Genomic DNA, 6,625 nt, shown 5'->3' with positions numbered 1-6,625 from the left:
AGGGGGAAGGGAAGGGGGTGGCAGGCCTGGCACAGCAGAGGGAGCGGGGGTGGTAGGCGCTCTGGGCAGGGACAGAGGCAGGGAAAACCGAGGGCCAGCAGCAATTTCAGCCGGCGGAGGAGGGAGCTGGGGGCGGGGCGGAGCTTGAGGGGCGGGGTGGGGGCGGGGCTGTTCCCGGCTCCGGTGGAGTGGGGGCGGGGCGGGGGAGCCGGTAGTTTCCCGTCAAAAGGCGGGCGCGGGGAGGTGACTGGCGGGGAGCAGTTGGCGCTGGGGCATCGGGACGCGTAGGTATTGAGCGGGGTGTAGAGTTGTTCCGGGGGCGGCGGGGTCAGCGCCCGGGGGGGGGGGGGGGGGCTTGAGGTGGTACCCTTGTGGGGCTGGGGGGGGGGCTGGCTGGCTCTGAGGTGCCCCTCCCCCATGGGGCTGGGCTCCCCCCATCCCCCTTTGTGGGGGGTTATCAATTTCTCCCTCCTGCAGTGGGGTGGGCAGCTTTCTGCCCCCTGGCCCAGGAGCTGTGTGAGGGAGCTGTCCTGTGTGGAGTGGGAAGGGTGGGGGGACTGAGTTCCCTGACCCCAGGGGGGCCTGGCTTTAACCCCTGCCAGGAGTGGGTGAGGGCTGAGAATGGGCAGAGGTGGGTGTGAGGATGTGGGTGAGTCTTCCTCCCCCTTCCCTCTTAGAGTTTTTATAGCATGTTGGAGGGTGGGGGGCTCTGGAAAATACTCTAAGAATTTAAGCCCTGCCTACACCCTTCACGCACTTGTAGACTGGTGATTTCCCCCCTCCTTTCAGGTTGTCATTTAACCAAGCTCCACTCACTTATTAATCTTTCCTCCCTACTGGATTCCTCCAGCCCCCTAATCTCTTCCATGGAGCTCCTGTTGCTTTGTCAAGTTCTTTCTGGTAACTTAATGCCAGAATGGAATGCCTTATTCCTGGTGTGGTTGTATAGAAGGCCTCACACGCCTCCTTGTGCCTAAAATTGCATTAAGCTTGTTTACTTTATTTTATTTTGCAGCCGCATAGCAATGCAAGCTGATGGCTAACTTGCTGTCTACCTTTGTAACGAAGGGCTTTCAACATTACTGATTCCTTGGCTACTTGTCTCCGTGAAGGATCTGATTTAGATTTTCCCTTCCCCACCACCCTTTCCCACTCCAATACACTAGCTGTGTTTTTCTAAGTTGAATCTCTTTAAAACTTTCTGCCCATGTATCTAATCTCGAGAGAGAGACACACACACACACCTTGTGTTTCTCCATCCCCAGTGGTGTCAGCAGCTCATTCCCACTTAATAATCTAAGAATGTCAGTTCAGTTTAATGAGACTTTATTGGGATTACAAGTTATACAAGTGTGGTCAAAGTGATAAGAAAAACCAGACCCCTCAGATATCTGTTGGGTGGGTTATGCCCATCCAGGATAGTTATATGCTGTGTTTGGGGTTTGATCACCATGTGGATGTCATTAATATTTTGCTTACTAACTCTTCTAGATAATTAATGAGCATATTTATTAAGACGTGTCTTAACACTGGTTTCTCCCTTTCTCCCCGTGTGCTACTTTGCTACTTGTCATAACCATTTTGTGTATGGGTTTCCAGCCAGCTTGCAATCCACAGGAGTTGTTCTATCTGAGCCAATTTGAATTAACTTCCCAATTGAGATTTTGTGAGGCACAGTATCGAGTGCCTGACTAAAATCCAGATAGAATCCCTGTGTTCTCTTTCTCTCTCTCTGATAAACTCTAGATTTGTAGTGACTTGTTCCAATGTTATCCTAATGATAAAAGTTTGCCTTATTGGGATATAATTGCCAGGATTTTTTCTCTTTTGTGAGGGATAAACTCCCCTGTTCATAACCGTGTGCCTCTCCCTGAGTTGTCTGGGACATGAGTAAAAGATTAAAGCATCTCTGGACCCCATTGTGGCAGGATGGAGTAATTAGAGGGAGAAATTTATTTTTGGGGCAGGGAGGGAAGGGGGAATGGGTAGGCTGGGTTAGGAGGAGAAGTCTCTTCTTGGGGCAATGATGTGAAGTATGAAAGGATGATTGTCGTCTTCTCCTCTACTGTGGTTTTCTCTCCTTTTCGGGCTATAACTTGCTGATGTAGTAACAGCAAAGTGCTGGTGTCTGATCATCTTCTGATATTAAAGTAAGGTTCCATAGAAGCCAATTTTAATGAAAAGCTCTCCTAGGGCTTCCTCTGTTCCATGGCTTGCTCTCCTCCCACACTAGATGAGGTCAGTGACTCATCTTCCTTTATGGGCTCAGTTTAAAAAGCTGTAGCGTGTTCAGGAGCATATGCATTTCCTTCTGAAAGGGAACTTTGTTCAGAGTACAGCTTTTAAGTATGGAGTCTGCAAAATCCAGTGTAGCTGTTGCCACTCACACATACTCTCCTCTTGTATCTGCAGTACAATAGGTGTGAGCTGGGTCAGTAGGCTCTCTTGGATCTGGGAGGATGGGATAAAGCCCTTGAAAAATACTTTTAAAACAATACTGTCACTAAAGAATATTTAACCTGTCATCTGCCAGACACAGAATAATTATGTAAAGCTTAGTCACTTATTGCTCACTTTTTAAAACCTCTTTTCCCCACCAAAATACTGGCAGTTTACAAACTGAATCTGAGTTGAAGTTCTTGATGTGAGTCTAAAGTGCTTGAGAAAGCGTTCATGCTGTGAGGCAGATTTTTCTGTCATTTAGATAGGAATTTTCTGCATTCTAAGTAAGTATTTTCTGAAATCTGTCAGCAAATTTGAAATGCAGGAAAGTTCAAGCTAATCTTGTTACGAGACAGTTAAGAGTCCTGATTGCTCTAGCAAAAAATATTTTAGGAGCACTACAACTTTGATAGAACTGTACCCTAAATGCAAACCTATCCTGTTACTCAGATCAGAATGATTTTAACCAAATGTCTAGAGATTTGAGCTGTGTATTCTAATCATGGCTAGGGAGGATAAATGGTACTGAATATTATGTCTGTAAAAGTTTACTTAAAATGTATTATGAGCAGTTATTCACAGAAATCTGTGAAACTTTCTCCGTCCTTTTTAAAGGAGCCTTATAAAACAGGCATGAAAACCTATTTTCCTATCCTTTAGCAAACAACTCAAGAACTTGCTTGTCCTCCCTCCACCCCCTAAAAAGCTACTGTCCTCAGATGAGAAGTATTTTGCAAGGATGCATTTTGGCTGGTTATCTTATAGACAAGGATCTACAGTAGACAGTAAACTCTGTTTTCATCACTTTCAATTTAAGTCGTTTCACCACCATATGGAATCTGCAACTACTTCCAGCAGGAGCGCCACCAGCTTTTCTGCCGCCCTAGGCGGTGGAAGGTCCCGCCCCAAAATGCCGCTCCCCACAGAGGCAGTGGAAGGTTCCGCTGCCGAAATACTGCTGCGGTCACCGCCCCCTCCCCCAAATTGTAGCGCCCTCGGCAACTGCCTAGGTCGCCTAATGGGTTGCACCGGCCCTGACTTCCAGTGTCTTCACCAACAAAAGCCAATGCAAACCCTCACCCTGGTGCTCTAAGGAAGCCACTGGCTCCCCTGTTAATTTCGAGAACAAATTCTGTTTTGGTCCTAATCTCCAAAAGCTTTCCTATGTTGGGACTTGTCAATGTTGGGACCCCACTTCATTGCCCACAACTCACCCAAGTGATTGTGCTCTATAGGGATTATGCAGTTGAAGAACCCCAAGAAAAGACTGCTTGGAGGCTGACTGAAACCAGTCTTGCTTGTGATCACCTCAAGATGTGGAATCATGCAACAAAAATCCAGATTTACTCTTTCAAAAACAAAATTAAAAATAAATTCTTAAATCATGAGGAGAATTGCTTTCGGTACTGTTTGCTTTTTACTAATTGTTGTGCCTAGATACTAAGGTACTTAAGACAAATGGCTATATAACATAACCCTATGCAAATTGCAAATATAACTGTGCTACTTGTGGAGAGGTGGCTATTTCTGTCCTTGGTTAAAATGCTGACACTGTATTTAAAAACATTTTTATACCTCTGTAACTTAGCCAAAACTAAAACAAGTCACCTGAGACTTCCTGTGACCTTCTGTGAAGAAGTATTGGAATCTTGGGCAGTTGGACAAAGAATGATCAGATAACAAAAAACAGTTTGCAAAACTTCTCCCTTTGCTGGAAAATCCTGAGCTCAAGGAAAAGATGAAGAATCATGGGATTTAACATTGAGCTCCATGACAAACACATTGCCCTTTTAGTTGGTCAAGACTAGGGAGATTTTAGGATTTGGGACCTGCTACCATCTGTACCTCTGATGAAGAGGGCAATGGCACTGCAACGGGGGAGGGATAGCTCAGTGGTTTGAGCATTGGCCTGCTAAACCCAGGGTTGTGGGTTCAATCCTTGAGGGGGCCACTTAGGGATCTGGGGCAAAATCAGTACTTGGTCCTGCTAGTGAAGGCAGGGGGCTGGACTTGATGACCTATCAAGGTCCCTTCCAGTTCTAGGAGATAGGATATCTCCTATAATTTGTTTATTTAAGGCTAGAGTCCAGCAGAGGCTGCTGTGCTCCAGGTTAATTAAAGGTGGGGGATATATTCTTGGCTTGACCTATGACCTAGATCTACTTAGTTTGCCATACTGGCAATAATCCAAGGTAGACTTCAGATGTGTTTAAAATGACCTTTCCTGCAACTCTTGGAGACATGGGCGGGAGGGGAAGAGTGAATCCAACATTACTTTCAGGGTATAGGAATATCCATTTTGCCTACATACTTCTAGAGCTTCCTTCACCTTCCTTGGTATATTGAGGAGGCCCCATTTTGTCTCTACTCTGCAGTGGTTCATGCTGGATGTCCTGGGTTTTAAGCTGTGTATACTCTCAGTAGAATTTTGAGTTTAAAGTTATACTATTCTAGCTAGTATATAATTCATAAGATCAGCATTGACTAAATGCTTGTAAAACCAGCACGATCTGTAGAATCCATTCAACTGTGTTGACCTATGAGCTAAGGAAACTTCCCAAATGCTTACCTTTTTAAATTATGGTGTTGCAAGACTGGTTAGTTCTCACTCCGCTGCATTGGCAAAGCCCTGAGCATCAGCAGAGGAACAAGAACTGTCTGTTGCCCGAGGAAGACAACACTCTTGGTTACATGCAGCTTTGCAGACCCAAGTGCTAGAGATTGTTGTGTGTGGTTTTTAAGCTTAGGTTCTGCGAAAGCTGATGGAATTTACCCGAGAAATAGTTCTGCTTGCCGCAGGCAAGTGTGAATGTCTTTCATACCATGGCTTACACTAGTTAGAGCTGACAGTTTTACGAAACTGGCTTTGTGGGCATTTGAACTTCTCCTTTTTTGCCCCTCGCCCAAAAAACTTTAATTTGGTTTAACAAGCTTGCAACTTCAAGTCCTTGTCGGGTTTCTTCTGTCAGCTACCTATGGGTCTTTTGGAGAGAGCAAAATAATCTGGACTTCAGAGCTTTAGCTCTGCTCCTGATTAAATTGTGGAGGTATTTTCAGAGAGTAGCTGGAGACTGGGATAGTCCTGTGGAAAGAATGTAGGATATTTAATGCCACCTTATCCTCTAAAAGAACTCTTACATTAGATGAGTATGCTGGCATGTTCCTGGGCACTTGCTGCTCTGACATGTGCATGGGCACTTCTGGAGATCCTACTGTGCATTGAGCACTCCCTCTTGCTCAATGGCAATCTTTGCCAGGGAAGATGGGCTTTCCTGCAGTCTCTCCTGCTACAGCAGAACTTTTGTCCAAGAATGCACTCATCTGGAATCCTTCAACCAATTTTTGTAGCACCACTTAAAGATGCAGAGCCACTGTGTGTGTGTTGACCCAGGGCACTGGGTGAGGTAGGAGTAGCAGATACCTGGTTATTTTAGCAAAAGAAGGTCCTTCAAGGTACTTACAAACTGATGGGATACATCCTCTAAAGCAGCTCATAAACCTAAGTATTTTTCTCCTTTGGCTTTTGCTGAAAGACCCCTGATTCTGTATATACTGAGCAACCCTGAATGCAGACATGGAAGTGTAGGCATCTGCTACTGCCCTCCCTTTGCCTCTGTGGAAGGATAAGGACTGGACAATTGACCTGAAGAAAACTTAGGATACCGTTCATCTCATGAGCTGTGGCGAGACTAGCTTCTGTCTTCCATTATAAGATGGATGGGAACTTACTCTATGGGAAGCAGGAACATGCCCAAGAAAAGAAGGTGACTAACTTGCCAAAACATGTTTTACAAAGGGATGGAATTATAGAGAACATGGATGGATGGGTAGGGTAATAACTGGCAATAAATATGGACCTTTCCTCTCTTGGCTTTGAGTGTACTCAACATCCAATCAACACCACCTGCCTGTGTGGAAATTATCTAAACCCGTTTCCTAGGAGATCACAGAAACTATCGAGATGTTTTAATCTACTGGCCCTCTTAAGTAATTTACTAACTCAGCCCAGCAAGTACCTTAGTAGGAAGATCACCAGAATTCTAGTTTCCCTTTTTGGATAAACTCTTAATTGTAAATCAAAGCGCACAACACCCTGACTTTGTTAGAAGAACATTTTTAGCAAAAAGAACAGGAGTACTTGTGGCACCTTAGAGACTAACAAATTTATTAGAGCATAAGCTTT

At 45.1% G+C, this 6,625-nt stretch overlaps 1 long non-coding RNA gene across 2 annotated transcripts in view; it reads left to right on the top strand.

Moving 5' to 3' along the window:
- Positions 1–210: 210 nt before the first annotated feature.
- LOC117870244 overlaps positions 211–6,625 on the top strand; it is a 54,169-nt gene continuing 47,754 nt past the window's right edge. For both annotated transcript variants that reach the window (XR_004643944.1, XR_004643945.1), the window contains exon 1: positions 211–284. This is a non-coding gene — a long non-coding RNA (uncharacterized LOC117870244). The remainder of the gene's footprint in view (positions 285–6,625) is intronic.

The sequence above is a fragment of the Trachemys scripta genome, unplaced genomic scaffold (assembly GCF_013100865.1).
Source record: "Trachemys scripta elegans isolate TJP31775 unplaced genomic scaffold, CAS_Tse_1.0 scaffold_111, whole genome shotgun sequence".
Lineage (NCBI taxonomy): Eukaryota > Metazoa > Chordata > Testudines > Emydidae > Trachemys > Trachemys scripta.
This window is presented reverse-complemented; position numbering and strand designations above follow the sequence as displayed.